The 21,801-nt window shown below is 36.7% G+C and overlaps 1 long non-coding RNA gene across 1 annotated transcript; it reads right to left on the bottom strand.

The window, feature by feature from the left end:
* Positions 1–18,660: 18,660 nt before the first annotated feature.
* On the bottom strand, positions 18,661–20,975 carry LOC139872957 (uncharacterized). The gene is made up of 2 exons (XR_011767217.1): positions 20,191–20,975; positions 18,661–19,732 (listed from the first exon to the last, which is right to left on the bottom strand). It is a non-coding gene; the product is annotated as an uncharacterized lncRNA (long non-coding RNA).
* Between the last annotated feature and the right edge of the window lie 826 nt (positions 20,976–21,801).

Raw genomic sequence — 21,801 nt, forward strand, 5'->3', positions numbered from 1 at the left:
AACCCTATAACTCTGGGAATTCCTGCAAAAACTCAGACTGGACATCCACAGTTTTAAGAAAATAACATGTATCATCAGTGTAGGCAGGGTACTTTAAAGCATGGTCGATTGAAAATGTTGTACTCAAGTCATCTATCCTAAGGGTCAACTTTTGGCCATAAACATCGATGATACACCTAGCAGTTTTCAAAAATGGCTGACCCAAAATAAGTGGAATCCTTTCATCCACTTCCATATCCAAAACCACGAAATCAGCCGGGAAAACCAACGACCCGGTCTTAACTAGCATATTCTCTATAATTTCACGAGGGAATTTAATAGAGCGGTCAGCTAGCTGAATAGCCATACGCGTGGGTTTTAACTCCCCGGGGTCTAGTTGTAAATAAATAGAATAAAGCATCAAATTTATGCTAGCCCCCAAATCCGCCAATGCCATCATACAATCTAAATTACCAAGTAAACAAGGAATGGTAAAACTCCCAGGATCCTCAAGCTTCTCGGGAAGCTTGTTTGCAACTACCGCTGAGCATGCGGCATTCAACCTGACTGAAGACACATTCTCTAACTTCTTCCTGTTAGTTAGCAAATCCTTAAGAAAACTAGCATACTTTGGCATACCTGCAATCACATCAATAAAAGGCATATTTATATTAACTTTTTTAATAAAGTCCATGAATTTGGACTTTTTCGCCTCAAGCTTCTCCAATCTCTGTTTCCTCGGGAATGGGAGCGGTGGTTGATACTCTTTAATTACCAGTTTAGCAGCAACGGTTTCCGGTACCCTTAAAACCTTCTCAATCACCTGTTCCGACTCCTTTTCCCCTCCGATTCACTAACAACAACCGGTTCACTATCCTTAGCTAATGGCACCCTCAAATCGTACTCATCGGGCTTCCTCGGTGGATCATATGCTAAACCACTTCGGGTGGTGATAGCATTAACGTGCCTATTCTTCGGGTTAGTATCCGTTTTACTCAGTAATTCCCCTGATTTCCTCTCATTACTCTGATTAGCAAGTTGACCAATTTGTTTCTCTAAATTCTGAATAGCTGCTTGTTGATTTTGAAACATTTGATCATTCTTCTCATTGTTTTGGGTGACAGTGGTAACAAGCTGAATTTGAGATATCACAAGATTTTCGATCATAGCTTCAAGGTTGGACTTTTTCTCTTCGGCTTGGGGTTTCTGAAAATACCCGGGAGCTTGCTGTTGATATCCTCCACTAGATCCTGGCTGGAACCTCGAACCTTGATTACCTTAAGGATTATAAGTATTGTTAAAATTCCTATTAAATTTCGCACGTCCCTGAAACTGATTGTTGTTCCGTTGACTAATATAAGTGATCTCTTCTTTCTGGTTCATAGTCAAACCTGCATCACAATCTTTGCCTAAATGTAATCCCCCGCAAAACTCACAACCACCTTAATACCATGCATGTCCATATCCAACTTCTCCAAGTGTCTACCAAATTTGTCTAACTTAGCATTAATAGACCCATAATCATCATACGCACCAGTGGTCTCGGTTCTCTTAACTGAAGCTGAACGGGAAGACTCATGATCTTGATGCAATTCGTGAGTGTAGGAAGCTTGCTTTTCAATTATCTCTAACGCCTCTTCTTCTGTCTTATCCATTAAAGTCTCACCTGCTGTTTGATCAATACTCTGACGCGTTGGGATATCACAACCCTTATAGAAAATTTGTACCTTTTGTAAATCATTCAACCCGTGTTACGGACACGGGCGTAACATATTAGAATAACGGTCCCAAGCATCAAATAATGTCTCACTGCTCTTTTGTCTGAATTGCGAAATATCTGCTTGAAGTCTAGTAGCTCGAGACGCAGGGAAAAACTTTGCTAAAAACTTATCTACCAAAACTTCCCAAGAGGTAATCACTCCCTCTGGTTGCTTATCTAACCATCTCTTAGCTTTTCCCTTAAGAGCCCAGGGAAAAAGCCTTGTCTTGATCGAAGTATCAGCAACCTCGTGTAGCTTGAATAAGTTGCAAACATCATTGAAAATACGAAGGTGCTCGTTAGCATCCTCACTATCCTTGCCATGAAATTGGCAATCAGAAGAAATCAAACTCAGAATTGGCCCTGTGATTTGGAAAGGCTAAGTGATGTTTGGTTGAGTAATGGAATTGCCTTGGCCAGCTCGGGTGGCCTTCAACTTTTCTGCCATAGTCTGAGGACGAGGTGGTTGATCAGCCATCTCTTCAGTCTCGAAAGTATCTAATGAAACGTAAGAGTCTTCTTCTTCGTGGATTTCAGGTGGTGTATCAGGCACCACAGTCTCAGCACTACTACCCAAATGAATTATATTATCACTTGAAGAAGCTGATGAATCCATTGTAAACTGTTTCTCTTGACTTAATGCTCTAAATAACTCTCTTTCGGGTTCGTCAAATGGTTGAAGAATAGGAGAATCTGAAGAACGCGTATGTGGCATGCACTACCTGTTATCTGCGAAATCACAACTAACAACTGATTAAACGCACCGATTCAATTGAGGATAAACTAATAATAATAATAATAATAATAATAATAAACTATAATTAAAACTAAACTAAGAACAATTAGATAACAATCTTAATTTTTGACACAACTGTCCCCGACAGCGGCGCAAAAAACTTGATGTGTAAAATCTAGTATATAATTTATCTCTGGAAAATGCCAGTTTAAAGATTACTACACACTAACGGGCAGTGTACCCGATCGTGCAATAGTATAAAGTTGGTAATTCTGAAATCATTCCAAGGACAGTTTAAATGTGAGAATTAAGATTTCAACTAATAAAAATAAACTAAGTTAATCTATGAAAATTGAAAGTACTAGATAATTTGTTTTGTGGCTATTTAACGATTAGCCAAATCAAGGATAGATTAAAAGTAAAAGACAATATTTTTGTGTTTTTAAGTTTATAGCAAATAAATGCAGACTCAACGAAAAGTAAAGATATTTGAATTTAATAGATAAAAGAATGTTTGCCTAGATCTCCTATTCGCGGTGTTGGATGATTTGTTATTAAGCACTAGTTCAATTTATCAATACATACAACTACATAGTCGGTTTACCCAGAGTTCTCTTTTAGCAAACACGTCAAACTAGGATTTATTGTCTTAGGGTTCCCTTTCACTAAAGACCTCTTTCTTTTGTGACTTAGTAATTAACTAATTATAAGATTAAACTCAATTGGTTACGCGTTCGCTCCACACAATTCACCCCTATTTTGTTCAATCTATGTTACCCGATTTACCCCCTTGGTCCAGTAAGTACCCAATTGGTTAAGACAAATCAATTAGAAATTAGTTCACTAAATTAAAACAGGGTTCCCTTTGTTCAAATAAGATCACTAACCAAGCCTAGTAACAATAATTAAATCCCATAAGAATGGTTCTTAATAAAAACTCATAATTATCATGCATTAATTAAATTAAACATTAAAGTATCATCCAAACACATACGAATATTCAATCTAGACAAACATTAAAGTGCTTAGCCAACAATCATGGCTAAAGCCAAAATCACAATCAAAATAATAGAAAAATTCATTGTTTGAAACAAAGAGATAAACCTAATTAATGATTGAATCTTGAACGATTAATGAATCGAAGCACGTTTCCGTAATGATTGAAGCGTTAGAATGATCTTGGGATTCCCCAAAAATCACCTTTTTCGTCCAAAAGCTGCTGCAAATCATCTGGGAATAATATATGATCATTAGGGTAAAAATTCGTGCTTTAAATAGTAAAAATCTGAACCCGGCTGAACATGGAGCGGCGCTCCATATATTGAGCGGCGCTCAGTATAGCTAAATTCTGATATGTGAACTTCCAAAACCCCTCGAACTGATTTTCCTGCCTACTGGAGCGGCGCTCCACCTTTCTGAGCGGCGCTCCAGGCCCATTTTGCTGATTCCGGAGCTAAAAACTCACTAAATCCATCCAAACTCTAATCAAACCAATCTCTTTCACTCGTTTACATAGAAAATCACTAAAACCGTCAAATAACTTAAAATTTCATCTTCTTGGTCTTAGAACTCAAACTTTCATAACACTTATCGAAATAACACCAAATCGTATCCAAAAGGACCAAAATGTGATCGATATCGCTAAGGAAAACGCGTATTAAATATGCGATATCAGAGTATGATGGATCCTTTCCAAACCAAAGTTTCTCTAGAACTTTAAAATTCAGTGGTAATAATGGAGATCGGTTGATCAAGTAACATGCGGCTCTGACTGCTTCTCTCCAGAATGGCTTTGGCACCGGAGCCATACTGAGCATGCTCCGAACACATTCTATGATTGTTCGGTTCATTCTTTCTGCTATACCATTATATTGAGGGATACGTGAAACTGTCTTCTCATGTCGGATGCCATATGATCTGCAATAGGCATCGAACTGCCTGGAAGAGTATTCACCGTCGTTGTCGGATCGAAGACACTTTAACTTTTTTCCTGTCTCACGTTCTACCATGATATGGAACTGTTTGAAGTAATTGAAAATATGTTCCTTCATCCACAAGAAATATACCCACACCTTTCGTGAAACATCATCGATAAAAGTTAGAAAGTATCGGTTGTCGCCAATTGATTCAACCTCGAAGGGACCGCAAACATCAGAGTGCACCAGACTGAGTAACTCTGATCTTCTCGTTGAAGAGGAATTAAACGAGACTCTATGTTGCTTACCAAACAGACAATGATTGCAAGGATCTAGCACAGCATCCTTCTCTACATTGATAAGCTCCTTCTTTATTAGGGTAGACAACCCTTTCTCCCTCATGTGACCGAGTCTCTGGTGCCATAAATTTTGTGAAGCCTCCTTTTCTGCAACATTAAGGCTATATGTACATATCGTCACATTCATTTTGTATAGTGTGCCACAAATATGTCCTCGAGCGACTATCATAGCACCTCTTGATAATTTCCATGTACCTCTACTGAAATGACTATCATAGCCCTGTATATCAAAAGCTACTCCAGAAAGTAAATTCAGCCAAAGATCTGGCACATGGCGGACATCCTTCAGAGTGATTGTGCTCCCGGAACATGTCTTTATATTGACATCACCAATTCCAACAATCTCAGCGGAATTGGAATTTCCCATCTTCACAGGTCCAAAGTCACTGGCTTTGTATGTTGTGAAGTATTCCTTGTATGGAGTCACGTGGTAGGAAGCTGCAGTATCTACCACCCATTTAGTGTCTTCTCGTGAGACGTGAAGGCATGTTTCATCATGGGTTGAACAATAAGCTACATCACCAGTGATAGTCACTAATGCTTCTCCACCCTTGTTCTTCGGCTGTGAACTGCTCTGATCTTATTCCTTTTTCAATCTGCAGCAGTTCTTCTTCATATATCCCTCTAATCCACAATGATAGCATTTATATATTGGTTTTCTGCTATCAGCAGACCTGCATCTTCTCTTGCTTCTGCCTCTCCATTTGTTTTTTCTAAACATTCGTTGTCTCCCCCAATTCTCTGTGACAAAGGCATGGGTCCGATATGTGTCCATGTCCTTTCTCCTTGCCTCTTCACTGAATAGGGCATCCTTGACCATTGACATGGTAAGTTTGCCATTCGGGGCTGAGTTGCTGAGTGTTACGACCAGCGTCTCCCAACTATCAGGAAGAGAACTAAGTAGTAGTAGTGCCTGAAATTCATCGCCAAGAGCCATCTCTACAGAAGATAACTGGTTGACCAAGCTATGGAAGTCATTGGTATGCACGGCAATTGTAGTCAGATGTCTAAGGCCTGATAAAGTTAAATCTAGAAAGAGAGTGATCACTCTGTGTCTCTTGGATTTAACATGACATCTAGGACGAAAGGAAATAATGAAAGATTCACCTATTCATATTCGAGATGGAAACTCGAAGAGGATGATGTTATTGAATGGCACAAAGTCATAACATATTGGGGGTAATGGACGGTCGTTAGGTGGTATCCATCACTTGCATTAATTTCTTATGTTTCTCGTGCAAGTGGGAGATTGAAGGTATTTCGTATGCCCGAGAGACATATTAAAATTAACGTGGCCACTATGTTATGATCCAAGTCGGGTCATACCCAATAACAAGCTTACCAACACTTTATATGTATTTATTTTAACAAATGGATTGTTAAGAAAATACGCGACACTTGGATTTTGGAAAATCGGTTTTCTAAAGTATTATCACTTGAGATAAATTATTTGGATAATTTATATATAATTGTTTATAAGTTTAAATGATTATATTGTGTTATATTTTATAAAAGGTTTTATGAAATGTATTAGTAACAAAATAATACATAAGTTTATAACAAGTTTATAAACTTTTATAAACTTATAAGTATTATTATGAATCATGTGTGTGCAGTTTTTTTGGGTCTCCAAGAATGACAAACACATGCTCTTTTGTTGCTTTCCATGTACACACTCCTTAAGGGCATGCAAGGTTCTTTTAACCAAGGCTTGACTCACTTTCTCTCATGTGATAGCTAGTCATTTTACTTGAAAAAAAAACTGAAAAATTCTGCTGGAAATAAGCAGCAGGCCGTGGCCTATTAGGAGCTCAAAGGGAGTTCTTAATTTGTTTTTACAAGCTTGTTTCAAGTGTCAAATAAAAGCCTAACCATAGAGAAAGGTGTTGGGGTTAATTGCTTGGGGTATTACACACTTGAGGCTTCAAGTTAGAAGCTATAAACTCTTCAATGTCATCAAACATTCTGCTCATATTTGGGAATTGCTGATTGCTGTTCGGTTTTCTCAAGGGCAGAAAAGTGGGTTTCAAGCTAGGTTTCAAGGTGATAAAGGTTTAACCAACTCAAGGGTGGTTTGGTGTATTGTTCTATCATCTTCATCATCATCTTAAGCCTTCATAACAGCCCTCAAACTTGGTTTTGAGGAGGTATTAAATCACTCCCTTCCTTTTAATTTGTAAGCATTATTTCACAACTTGATCCATGGGATTTAACTTTAATTGGTTTAAAGATTAAACAAGTTTAATTGGTAATTTCACGCTTCCGTTTTGATTATAATCTTAAATGGTTTTAAGAGTTTCAAACTTGTTAAATCACAACAATGGTATCTAGAGCCGAAGTTGTTGAAATATGCTTCGAATTGTTGTTTTAAACCCACTATATTTGCAATCTATGAACATGCATGAATGTAGATTGCAAAAACAAATGGGTTTGGGTGGGTTTATGATGAATGCCGAATTCAAAAGGGTCCAAAAGTGGGTTTGGGCTCTTCCATTTGGTTCATATTTGGTTGCATGTTAATGTTCACAATCTTAGCCTTGACCTTGTGTTGCATGCATGTATGTTTGGTTGATTTGTAATGTTATTTGGCTTGTAATATTATTCATTCATATGGCATGTAATAATTCATTCATTTGGCTATGTAATTTGTTTTACATTTGGTATGTAAAATAGAATAGGTTGTATTTTCATTTTCTAGATAAAAATGTATTAGGATACATATTTTGTAAAAATGAAGATACAAGATGATGAAGACTTGAAGAACACAAGGAGCATATGGATGCAAGGTTAAGTGGGAGATTTGAAATCTCCTACTTTGTATTATTACCCCTTAACCCGGTGACATTTGTTTTCGGCTAAACAAATGTCCACCAAAATGGCTAGATTGTGAACATACTTGTTTTGCATGTGTGGTTGTTTGTTTGTTTATTGTATTGTATGTTTGGTTGATACAATTAATCACAAGATAACAACAAGCAAAACGACAATTTAAATGGTTAAATTAGACGTATTAATAACATGCAAGACGACAATTTAATTGGTTAAATTAAAAGCAACTAAAGACCTAAATAAATGGTTATTAAGAACAAGAAAAGGATCACGTATATATAAAATGGTTTATATCAAGTAATTGGCAAATTACAAGACTTGAAAATGGATTTCAAATGAACCATACACTAAATGCATGTTGGTGTATGGCATAAATGTTTTCTTAAACTAGAATTAACGAAAACTTAAAATCCCTTAATCGACAAGGTAAACAAGTTTAACGCCATCCTTTTGTGGGACACTTAAATATATTAGGGAACTCATGATGGGATAAAGGTCACCTAACCATCATGAACTAACTAATATGGTTAAGGTAAAATTCGCGTGCTTGTGGGATAAAGGTCACCTAACCACTTGTATGTTAATTTTACATGTTTACACAAGTAGGACCACTTGATTTGGGAATCATGAACTTAGGGTCACCGAAGCATGAGGAACAAATAGGCGTTGATGGGATAAATATGCCATGCAAAAGGATTGCATGATCCCATAATTTAGAAGTTGCAAAAGGATTGCAATTGTCATATAAATGACTACCTAGCTAAATCAAATAACGGGATAAAGGTCACCTAACCGAAATTTTATTTACCGTTGGATTCTAATATTTAATAAGACAATTATAATATAAAAGGGTATTGTTTATTAAATTTGAAATCAATACTTAAATGAACTTTGTTAATTTTGTAGATGGCCGCTAATAACAACAACAACATGCAAAACGCACCACTTAACCTAAACAACCTATCGTTAAGGTCTCTCCTCGAGAAAGACAAACTCAACCATACGAACTTTATGGATTGGTTCCGTAATCTTAGGATTGTCCTCAAACTCGAGGATAAAGCGTATGTGTTGGAGGACCCCATTCCCGATCAACCCGACATGGATGATACGGAGGGCATGGCTTACTATGACAAATATTGTGCCGATTCGGTGCAAGTTGGTTGCCTAATGCTTGGGACTATGATACCCGAACTCCAAAAGGATTTCGAACATCATAGTGCATATGACATGATAACGCAATTGAAGGAGATGTTCCTTCAACAAGCACGTGTCGAGCGCTTCGAAACGGTTCGAACGCTACATGCATGTCGTATGGATGACACCCAATCCGTCTCCTCCTATGTCCTCAAAATGAAAAGCCTCATTGATCGCGCAAACCGTCTTAACCTCAACATTTCCAATGAGCTAGCCACCGATCTTATCCTAAACTATTTGTCAAAGAGGTTTGACCAATTTGTAATTAATTACAATATGAATGGGATGGATAAGACCATTGGTGAACTTCATGGCATGTTAAGGACGGCGGAAACTAGCATGGGTAAGAGGGCTTCACCCGTGCTAATGATCAATGATGGTGGGTCCAAAGGTAACAACACCTCTAAGCCAAAGGCGGCTAAGAGGAAAGGACCCGCCCATCAAGGCAAAGGAAAGGGGAGGATGGTTACCCCAACCAAAAACAAGAACAAGAAGCAAAAGGTTGCCGGACAAGCAAACCCCAAGGAAGACCCGTGCTTCGGTTGCGGTGAAATGGGTCACTGGAAACGCAATTGCCCGGTCTACCTTAAGGAGTTGAAGGAAAAGAGGGATGCGGGGCAATCCTCAGGTAACATATATATGGTATATATAGAGCTTAGTATTGCTTCTTCTAATACATGGGTATTAGACACTGGATGTGGAACTCACATTTGCAATTCTTTGCAGGGGTTCAAAAGAAGTAGCAAGCAAACGGGAACATCAAGTCTCTTTATGGGTAATGGAGCCAAAGTGCAAGTGAAGGCTCAAGGAGACTTTGTATTAAAGCTTCCAAGTGGTTTGGAACTTATTTTGAACAATGTTTTGTATGCACCCGACTTGTGTCGAAACATTATTTCTGTTTCCCGTTTGAAACAATATGGTTTTAATGTTAATTTTATTAATGATGATATCCATGTTTGTTTAGATAATGTATTCTATTTCAAGGCTTCGCCTTCAAATGGAATTTATGAATTGGTTCATGATGACACATCATCTAGTAGCTCAATGTACCATACAAGCACCAAGAAACTCAAAAGGGATTTGAGTGATTCCTACTTATGGCATTGTCGCCTTGGTCACATAAACAAGAACCGATTGCATACACTTCAAAAGAATGGACTTTTAAAATCAAATGAGATGGACTCGTTTGATGTATGTGAATCTTGTTTACAAGGCAAAATGACTAAAGCACCTTTCAAAGGGACCTATGAAAGGGCTAAAGACTTATTGGGATTAATACATTCGGATGTGTGTGGACCCTTTAAGCCCATGACTAGGAATGGTGAAAGATACTTTGTTACATTCATTGATGACTTCAGTCGTTTCGGATATGTCTACTTGTTAAGGCATAAGGATGAAACTTTTGAAGCATTCAAAGAATATCAAAACGAAGTACAAAATCAACTCAACAAGACAATCAAGGTACTGCGTACCGATAGAGGAGGTGAATACCTAAGCGATGCCTTCCAAAATCATCTTAGAAGTTGTGGGATTATCTCACAACTCACTCCTCCTGGAACACCCCAACTGAATGGAGTTTCCGAAAGGAGGAACCGAACCCTAATGGATATGGTTCGATCTATGATGGCTAGAAGCTCGTTACCTCTATCATTTTGGGGTTATTGTCTATGCTCCGCGGCTCGTATTTTAAATATGGCCCCAACCAAGAAAGTGGAACGAACACCTCATGAGATGTGGTTTGGAAAACCTCCATCTATTTCATACTTAAAGGTATGGGGATGTGAAGCTTACCCTAAGCGTTACGTCCCTAATAAGTTGAATGCTCGATCCACGAAGTGTATCTTCATAGGATATCCCAAGAATGATATGGGATATTATTTCTATGATCCATCCGAGCAGAATGTATTTGTTGCTCGGAAGGCGGAATTCCTTGAAACTAAGTTCCTAATGGAAGGAAATAGTGAAAGGAAGATAGATCTTAAGGAGGTTCAAGATCAAGTAGATGATACACAATTGGTTGACACTAGCACTCAACATGAAAATGTTGAGAATGATCAAATGGATGATCAAAATACACAAGACGTTCGCAGATCTGGTAGGATTAGTAATCCTCCTGAGAGATATGGGTTTCTCATGGATGGTTGCTATGTGGTTGATTTGGATGAACCAATAAACTACCAAGATGCTTTATCAAGGATTGATAAAGATAAATGGCAGGAAGCCATGAACGCTGAGATGCAATCCATGTATGACAACCAAGTTTGGGAACTTGTTACACAACCTGCTGGTTCAAGGCTAGTTGATTGTAAATGGCTTTTCAAAATGAAAACCGACATACATGGAAACTTGGATACATATAAAGCTAGACTTGTAGCAAAAGGTTTCACTCAAACTCAAGGGGTTGACTATGATGAAACTTTTTCGCCTGTGGCAATGCTAAAGTCTATTAGGATTTTACTTGCCATTGCTGCTCATTATGATTATGAAATATGGCAAATGGATGTCAAGACCGCTTTCCTAAATGGACATCTTGAGGAAGATGTCTATATGGTTCAGACTGAGGGTTTTGTTGATCTGAAATATCCTAAAAAGGTATGCAAGTTAAAGAAGTCAATCTACGAATTGAAACAAGCATCTAGAATGTGGAATCATCGTTTTAATGAGGAGGCCAAGAAATTTGGCTTCATTAAAAATGGTGATGAAGCTTGTGTATACAAGAAAGCTAGTGGGAGCACTATCATGTTCCTTGTACTATATGTGGATGATATATTGTTATTTGGAAATGATATTCCGGCAATGCAAGGTGTTAAAACTTGGTTAAGCAAATGCTTCTCCATTAAGGATCTTGGAGAAGCACAATACGTTTTGGGGATTGGGATCTACAGGGATAGATCCAAGAAACTGATAGGTTTAAATCAAAGTGCATACATTGAAAAGATCTTGAAAAGGTTCAAGATGGAGAACTCTAAGAAAGGTTTGGTACCTATTCAAAAGGGAACACGTCTCAGTTCATCTCAGTGCCCCACCACGAAAGATGAACAGGAGAGAATGAAGAAAGTCTCATATGCTTCTGTCATTGGGTCAATCATGTATGCAATGATATGCACTAGACCGGATGTGTCATGCGCTCTTAGCCTGACAAGTAGATACCAGAATAACCCAGGAAACGGTCATTGGATTGCTGTTAAAAGTATATTGAAATACCTTAGGAGGACTAAGGATATGTTTCTGATATATGGGTCTGGTGAGGAGGAACTCGCTGTAAAAGGTTACGTGGATGCGAGTTTCCAAACTGATCGAGATGATTCTCGATCACAATCCGGTTATGTCTTCACATTAAATGGTGGTGCGGTCTCTTGGAAGAGTTCAAAACAGGATGTTGTTGCATTATCCACTACAGAGTCGGAGTACATTGCCGCCTCATTGGCAGCCCAGGAAGCTGCATGGATGAAGAAATTCATAGACGACTTAGGAGTGGTCCCATCCATTCAGGACCCTCTTGAGATCTTTTGTGACAACGAGGGTGCGATTGCTCAAATCAAAGAACCTCGTACTCACCAAAAGACCCGTCACATTGAGCGGAGATTCAACTACATAAGGGATGAAGTTGAAAAAGGAAAGATATGTATTCGCAAAGTTCACACAGATCTTAACATAGCGGATCCACTCACGAAGCTCTTACATGGATCAAAACATACAGGACATGTTTGTGCATTAGGGCTTCGATATTCTAGTGATTGGTAATGATCCGTTTTAAGTATTGTAACGGAACGAAATTGTTCAAACTCACTAAATATAATTATGGTATTAATTTATTTTGAGTTATGTTCCTATTTTGCATATTTTATCCATGAATAAGTAATTATTCTAAATTCCGTAGTCAATCACGTTTGTGGGAGCAAATGTGAGGTTTAGACTATTATGAACTCGGATTGGTATACATTCACGGGATGAATGTGGTGCAAGGTTGCAACCAAGGTTCATAGATATTTGTGGGATACAAATATTGGAAGACCCGCTCTCAAGACTTACTAAATGGAGCCTTTGTGGTTGATCACATGTAATCTTGAGTAAAGGCGAATATCATTGTATCCTCTGACCTGAGATACATATTGGGTTCAAATATTTACCAAGTATTGTGCCTTGATTCTTTCCTTCGCTATTCTGAAATATGGTAGTTCATAAGGAAGAGCTCAGGTACAATGCAAGGTACATATTTAGGACGTATGTAGTCAAGATGGAATTTGTCCCTCTTATTCGTTGAGAGTCAGATGTCTAAGGCCTGATAAAGTTAAATCTAGAAAGAGAGTGATCACTCTGTGTCTCTTGGATTTAACATGACATCTAGGACGAAAGGAAATAATTAAAGATTCACCTATTCATATTCGAGATGGAAACTCGAAGAGGATGATGTTATTGAATGGCACAAAGTCATAACATATTGGGGGTAATGGACGGTCGTTAGGTGGTATCCATCACTTGCATTAATTTCTTATGTTTCTCGTGCAAGTGGGAGATTGAAGGTATTTCGTATGCCCGAGAGACATATTAAAATTAACGTGGCCACTATGTTATGATCCAAGTCGGGTCATACCCAATAACAAGCTTACCAACACTTTATATGTATTTATTTTAACAAATGGATTGTTAAGAAAATACGCGACACTTGGATTTTGGAAAATCGGTTTTCTAAAGTATTATCACTTGAGATAAATTATTTGGATAATTTATATATAATTGTTTATAAGTTTAAATGATTATATTGTGTTATATTTTATAAAAGGTTTTATGAAATGTATTAGTAACAAAATAATACATAAGTTTATAACAAGTTTATAAACTTTTATAAACTTATAAGTATTATTATGAATCATGTGTGTGCAGTTTTTTTGGGTCTCCAAGAATGACAAACACATGCTCTTTTGTTGCTTTCCATGTACACACTCCTTAAGGGCATGCAAGGTTCTTTTAACGAAGGCTTGACTCACTTTCTCTCATGTGATAGCTAGTCATTTTACTTGAAAAAAAAACTGAAAAATTCTGCTGGAAATAAGCAGCAGGCCGTGGCCTATTAGGAGCTCAAAGGGAGTTCTTAATTTGTTTTTACAAGCTTGTTTCAAGTGTCAAATAAAAGCCTAACCATAGAGAAAGGTGTTGGGGTTAATTGCTTGGGGTATTACACACTTGAGGCTTCAAGTTAGAAGCTATAAACTCTTCAATGTCATCAAACATTCTGCTCATATTTGGGAATTGCTGATTGCTGTTCGGTTTTCTCAAGGGCAGAAAAGTGGGTTTCAAGCTAGGTTTCAAGGTGATAAAGGTTTAACCAACTCAAGGGTGGTTTGGTGTATTGTTCTATCATCTTCATCATCATCTTAAGCCTTCATAACAGCCCTCAAACTTGGTTTTGAGGAGGTATTAAATCACTCCCTTCCTTTTAATTTGTAAGCATTATTTCACAACTTGATCCATGGGATTTAACTTTAATTGGTTTAAAGATTAAACAAGTTTAATTGGTAATTTCACGCTTCCGTTTTGATTATAATCTTAAATGGTTTTAAGAGTTTCAAACTTGTTAAATCACGACAATATTGAGGGATACGTGAAACTGTCTTCTCATGTCGGATGCCATATGATCTGCAATAGGTATCGAACTGCCTGGAAGAGTATTCACCGTCGTTGTCGGATCGAAGACACTTTAACTTTTTTCCTGTCTCACGTTCTACCATGATATGGAACTGTTTGAAGTAATTGAAAATATGTTCCTTCATCCACAAGAAATATACCCACACCTTTCGTGAAACATCATCGATAAAAGTTAGAAAGTATCGGTTGTCGCCAATTGATTCAACCTCGAAGGGACCGCAAACATCAGAGTGCACCAGACTGAGTAACTCTGATCTTCTCGTTGAAGAGGAATTAAACGAGACTCTATGTTGCTTACCAAACAGACAATGATTGCAAGGATCTAGCACAGCATCCTTCTCTACATTGATAAGCTCCTTCTTTATTAGGGTAGACAACCCTTTCTCCCTCATGTGACCGAGTCTCTGGTGCCATAAATTTTGTGAAGCCTCCTTTTCTGCAACATTAAGGCTATATGTACATATCGTCACATTCATTTTGTATAGTGTGCCACAAATATGTCCTCGAGCGACTATCATAGCACCTCTTGATAATTTCCATGTACCTCTACTGAAATGACTATCATAGCCCTGTATATCAAAAGCTACTCCAGAAAGTAAATTCAGCCAAAGATCTGGCACATGGCGGACATCCTTCAGAGTGATTGTGCTCCCGGAACATGTCTTTATATTGACATCACCAATTCCAACAATCTCAGCGGAATTGGAATTTCCCATCTTCACAGGTCCAAAGTCACTGGCTTTGTATGTTGTGAAGTATTCCTTGTATGGAGTCACGTGGTAGGAAGCTGCAGTATCTACCACCCATTTAGTGTCTTCTCGTGAGACGTGAAGGCATGTTTCATCATGGGTTGAACAATAAGCTACATCACCAGTGATAGTCACTAATACTTCTCCACCCTTGTTCTTCGGCTGTGAACTGCTCTGATCTTATTCCTTTTTCAATCTGCAGCAGTTCTTCTTCATATATCCCTCTAATCCACAATGATAGCATTTATATATTGGTTTTCTGCTATCAGCAGACCTGCATCTTCTCTTGCTTCTGCCTCTCTATTTGTTTTTTCTAAACATTCGTTGTCTCCCCCAATTCTCTGTGACAAAGGCATGGGTCCGATATGTGTCCATGTCCTTTCTCCTTGCCTCTTCACTGAATAGGGCATCCTTGACCATTGACATGGTAAGTTTGCCATTCGGGGCTGAGTTGCTGAGTGTTACGACCAGCGTCTCCCAACTATCAGGAAGAGAACTAAGTAGTAGTAGTGCCTTAAATTCATCGCCAAGAGCCATCTCTACAGAAGATAACTGGTTGACCAAGCTATGGAAGTCACTGGTATGCTCGGCAATTGAAGTTCCACTTTTAAGCTTCATGTTGACTAAACGCCTCATCAACATGGCTTTATTCCAAGCTGTCTTGGCCTAGTACATGTCCTCCAACTTTTTCCAGATGACATATGTGTTTGTCTCTTGTGCAACATGGTGGAAGACAGTATGATCAATCCATTGACGGATCTGACCAATAGTTTTTTGGCTTAACTTCTTCCACTCTTTCTCTTTGGCGGAATTGGGATTTGTACCCTTTAATTCAACAGGGTCAAAAAAATTCTTACAGCTGAGAAGATCTTCCATCCAAGGTTTCCACAGCGTGTAGTTAGTGGCAGTGAGCATAATCATGGCTCCGGAAGATGATCCTGACTCTTTCGTGGACATTATCACCTTACAAATAATTTTTCAACATAAACGGGGTTGAAAACTTCAGATAACTCAACACTCGACCAACGTCTCTAACCTGGCTCTTGATACTACTTGTTGTGATTTTGAGAGGATCGCTTGGACGTTTGTAGACACAAATTTGAGAGAAAATAACTCTTACTCACAAGAATAGATTACATGAGTATTACAAAAACTCAAATAAAAAAACTCTCAAACTAACTCACTAGGAATTCTCACCACTATATGGAGATGTATTCATTCTAGGTTAGGATTACATTTAACTCACACATACTAAGTTATGATTACACATTTAATTTCTGAATTAATTACAAAGGAGGTTTGCACCCCTATTTATAAGAAAACTTTAAGGAGGTGGAATGGTGTGAACACAAAAAATGGTGGCTAGTCGTAATTGTTTCCAATTTTTCTTCTTCCATATTAGTTGTTCAAAGTTGGCTAGACATCATTATTTTCAAGTTTGCTTCTTCCACATGAGATGATGGCATCTAGAAGAAACTATAATGAGGCATCTAGATGATACGATATTTAGAAGATACTAGATTCCGGCTGAAAGCGTTATCACTCTTACATGTGGCGACTTGGTGGAATGCCAAGGCCAATTGAAGTACATGCTCATGATCCTGTACGCTACGAAAGTGATACGTGCGGTTGGCTGCATCAGGTACAAATTTATTGATTTGTTTTTATTTGCAAATACACTAAGTTTTCTCTACGCTATGTTTTCTTTAAAAGCACTATTGATGCATCGAGTAAACAGCTTTAAAAGCGCTATTGATGCATTTTGCTAATTAATAGATAACCCTTACAATGATTATGCCAAATGTTAGTTCTTGATTAACAATAAAGTTGTAATGAGATGTAAACAATAGTAAATTGCATGTTGATAGTTATAATATATACAGAGTAGTATATAATATAAGTAGCTACATGTATACTGAATGTAGAATTTGAGTATATCCGATTGTACTTGGGTATTGAAATGTAAGAAAAAACTGTAATCACAACTCAATTGGATGCTCCTTATTCCAGAAGCATTAATCGCATTTGTTGAACAAACTTGAATCAAAAAATTGGTCAGATCTAGAATTTTAGTAAATGCCACTTAGTTTAAATTATATTAGAACGTCATAATAATATAGTTTTTGTATTTATAAACATGCTTAGAGTTTGTAGTTTAATCAAATTACTCATTAGGGGGTGTTTTGGTTATGGTTCATCTATAACGAGTCAAACGGGCCAAATAGACAGATTAGTTACAGAGGGAAAATGATCAAAGGGGTTGAAAGTTGCCCAAACTGTATCTTTAATGCGTCAAATCTCCAAAACCAATTTCCAAGAGCTAAAGGTATTAAATTTAGATGTTGCGATTAGGAGGGCTAGGTAATGGGTCAAAAATTGGTTATGGTTGAACCGCATAGACAGGTTTAGTTGAACCGGGTAGACAGGTTTGGTTATCCTTAACTTTGTACGCGGACTAAACAAAATGCTCCTATCTATATATGGATTACAATTGCCTGAAAGATGCCTTACATTCAAATCCAAATCTTATAATTCAATCAAATATTTAGAATTCTGCGTAAATAATTATTTTGTGTTCTAATCTGCATAAATAAACCTAATTTGTTTGTAGCACAACCCTAATTTTTGTGTTTGGTAGTAGGATGTTGAGTGATTGTCCCAATTTATGATAATCTACTGCTATGAACAGAGCTTAAATATCATATGTATCGAGATAGATTTCTACAGCTTAAATGGAATTGTTTAGTATAATCTGTTTAAATCACAGGTGCGTGATCAGTTCTAATGGATCTACAATTTATATAGTGTCATATTAATGAATTGATGGGATAGTTGTGGAATTGATTAGTTATTCTGCAGGTGCAATCCATGATCATATTGATTTGTATCGATTTAATTCGTTACTTACGGGTGTGAAGGCTTTTCGACCTACACGGGAACAAAATAGTACCAGGGCCGGATCTGGGATACGGCCGCAAGGGCGACCGAACTGGGCATCACAAAAGCAGGGGCATCAAATATCTAAGATCAATGTTTTAGATATATTGAAGAAAAAATCAAGTTTATATTTAGGGTTTAATGGAGTTTGAAGTGGATATTGAAGAAGATGAAACATTGAGAAAGTCAGAGTATGCACATAGCTGAGTGTGTGGGCCTTTAACTTATTCGTTTTCTTTTTTGGTTACCGAGTACTCGTGGTAAAGAATTAAATAGTAATAGTAACTATATAAAACAAAATATTACTCCGTAATATCCTTCTTGTGGGATGACAATTAACTTCATTGGGCCCCATTATGCTTTCAGGATAGTATTAGTCGTATTTTTTCTCTGCATATGTTGGTATCATTATTAAGTACTCCGTATTAAAAAAATTTTGTAAGTACTGCATATTATTAAGTACTCTGTATTGCTATTACTATATTAATATTAAGTATTGTATTACTATTACTATTACTATTAATTAACTAGATGTAGGTCCGGAGGGCCCACTTCGTTGGGCCGAAGAAAAAGTCTCAACAAAAGCAGAAACATTGTTCGTATCGACATCTTGGTGGCTAGTTAATTTTGGTATATGGTATGAAGTAAATAACAGATCTTACGTAGTGATCTAACCGAACGCAGTTAAGGTGCACATCTTATTTTGTTCTCAAATTTTGTGACACCCACGTACGATAAACTTTGGCTTTTAGTTCTTTATATCTGTTGCCTGGCTTCAAATCAGTTATCGGTCGTGGTTGGGCCATCCTGCAATGAATATGTATCAATGAAATATTAGCACTGTATATCGACTAAACCTACAACAACCATAACCACAAACGATAAAAAACATTATCAACAATATAAACAACGTGGTAAAACAATAAAACACATCAAAAATAAACCAAAAAGAAACCAAAATGCTGAGTAAAGTACTTACAAATGACGAAAATAGACAAAACCGAAAGCAACGAACAACATTGTAATGAAACCCTAAAGGATTAACAACAATCGCCACTCAAAGATAAAAAGAGACGGAAGACGAAGCAGACATCTCTATTTGGAGCTTTAATGATCTAATACCGAACTATTCTCATTTCTTTCCGTGTCTAGAAAGCATCAAATTGTGTACCGATTAAATGTTTTGTACCAAACATAGTATTTGTTGGGTTACTGACTGCCTGAAGTTTAGTAGGAGTGCCAACGACCAACTTTCCTTTTTGGTTAAACGCCACAAATGATGGTGCAGTGTGTGCATTCAACGTGTTCAATAACTTGACTGTATATAAAAAGTCATTCATTTTCAATTTATACAACTACTCAAAAATAAATATACTAATCAGTAAATGAAACATGATTCTTACCTAGCCCTCCTGAATGAAACACATGAGTTAATTGCACCCAAGTAAATCTCAATAAGTTAATTTCTAATAGGTCTCGAACTGTACCAGACAAATATACTAGTTAAACCTCAAATAAGAGCATAACATATAAGTGTAGAATAAAAAACAATGCTACCTAAAGGGTTCAATTACACCCAATCGTTGACTCAATTGTGATCTGACACATGATATTTTACCTCTGCTTAACTACATAAACATTCATTTCGTTACAAACATGAGCAAGTTATCTAGAAGCTGAATGATCAATAATAATATCCTAACTAATTTATATAATCCAATATAGGCAAAAACAAATAATGATAGTTTGTGAACAACACGAACCAAACGTTCATGTAAATAAGCTAAACATATAAATAGCATATAAAAAATAAATCAATCATATATACATAGACAAATAAGTTAAGCATAACATACATTTGATTAATTCCTAGGTAAGTAGTCTTTTTCTTTAGAAAAATGGGTCTCAACCCGATCCAACCCGTTTGGACCTGACCCGTTCAACTCGTTTTATTTTTGAGACCCATTCAACCCATGACCCATTTTGACCCAAACCCATTTGGGTCTCGACCCAACCCGACCCGTTTTCCAGACTTACTAACAACCAATATAATTCACGGAACCATCATCGTGAGTTTCAAAATCACCTCAATATTATTGCTATCATTAAAGCTTCATCAAATGAGCACTTCGACAACTGCAACCAAACAAAGATGTCAACATATGCATAAAACGAATATCAAATCCAAAATGAATTTAATAAAGAATCAAAATTTGCCACTAAACATTATATTTATGCCTCAGAAATACACATATAGTGTAAAAAAGTAAAACAAATACAACCGAGTAGAAGTATAGAATATGCCCATTGCTTTCATTCTTTGCTTACTTTCCCAATATTCATTTCTTTTCGTAAACTAAAATGAATCAAATCGGAACCCCTTTAATCCATCACTTATTGATTATCGATCATCTCCACACACTTTCGATTTCAGTCTTAATTACAATTTCAGTTCAAGTCAACAACTTCTTACATATAAGCTATCATACTTATAATGTTTAATTCAAATCTAAAGCTTCTATACAGTACTGGCAAAATGAAATTCCTATCATACCTCAAATCCAAAATGAACTACTTGACTTTTTTATTGCTATGCAAACTCTTTACTCGTTATCTTAAAGACATTCATGAAACACACTAATGTTCAAACATTACAACAATATGACAATCACTTGCAATTTTTCTTTAATTAAAAAAAGGAAAAACCTTAATTAATACAATAAACCCCAACTACAACACTCAATTACTATACATAGGTTGAAATAAAATACAAATTATAATATAGTAAACACAAACAAAAGATAATATGGATTACCTGAAAACAGTCACTATCAAGTGATGTATTGGAACCAATATTACCGAAAATCGAAACTGGAAACTGGAAAATAACACCAGAAACCTAATAAATGACAGAAACCCGTAGAATCAATCGCCTGGAAACCGTGTAGCGAAAAAGATGAAGAATAGAAGCTAAAGAAAAAGACATCACACCAAACTGAGTAGAAATCGCGGAGGACAATAACAGCGAAATCAAACCAACTGAGGAGAAATCTTGGAGGACAACAACAGCGAAATCAAACCCTGTTCAACAATCGTCTTTGCGAAGTCGATGAAAATATACCAGAAGAAAATTGAATATGGAACACATGTAGTTAATCCCAATTAAAAAACGTAATTAAACCTAATGAAAACACGTGGCCCACTAGGCATGTAAAAATATACGTTATTGCTCCACGTGTTTTCCAATAACAATAGGAGTAGGAATAGTAGGTTGGGACACATTTTAGACAAAATTCTTAGACAAAACGGCATACCCTACTTGGGCTGTTATAGCTTATTAGAATTACTATGTATTATTAAAATTTGTATTATGGAGTATTATATATATATATATATATATATATATATATATATATATATATATATATATATATATATATATATATATATATATATATATATATATATGTGTGTGTGTGTGTGTGTGTGTGTGTGTAATATAATAAAATAACATAAACATAGTGTTGGTTAGTAGCCCAATGATAATATTCAAATGTTAACCACCTTGTTTTGATGATGACACCAAGTCTCGTGTGCATAACAACGTATAGAACAACACAAGTTCACAAGCCTACACAATCTTTAGCAATCGACCAATATACAAAATAGTTAAGTCAAAAGAGTCATTTGAAAAACA

Source organism: Rutidosis leptorrhynchoides, chromosome 10 (assembly GCF_046630445.1).
Source record: "Rutidosis leptorrhynchoides isolate AG116_Rl617_1_P2 chromosome 10, CSIRO_AGI_Rlap_v1, whole genome shotgun sequence".
NCBI classification, from domain to species: Eukaryota; Viridiplantae; Streptophyta; class Magnoliopsida; order Asterales; family Asteraceae; genus Rutidosis; species Rutidosis leptorrhynchoides.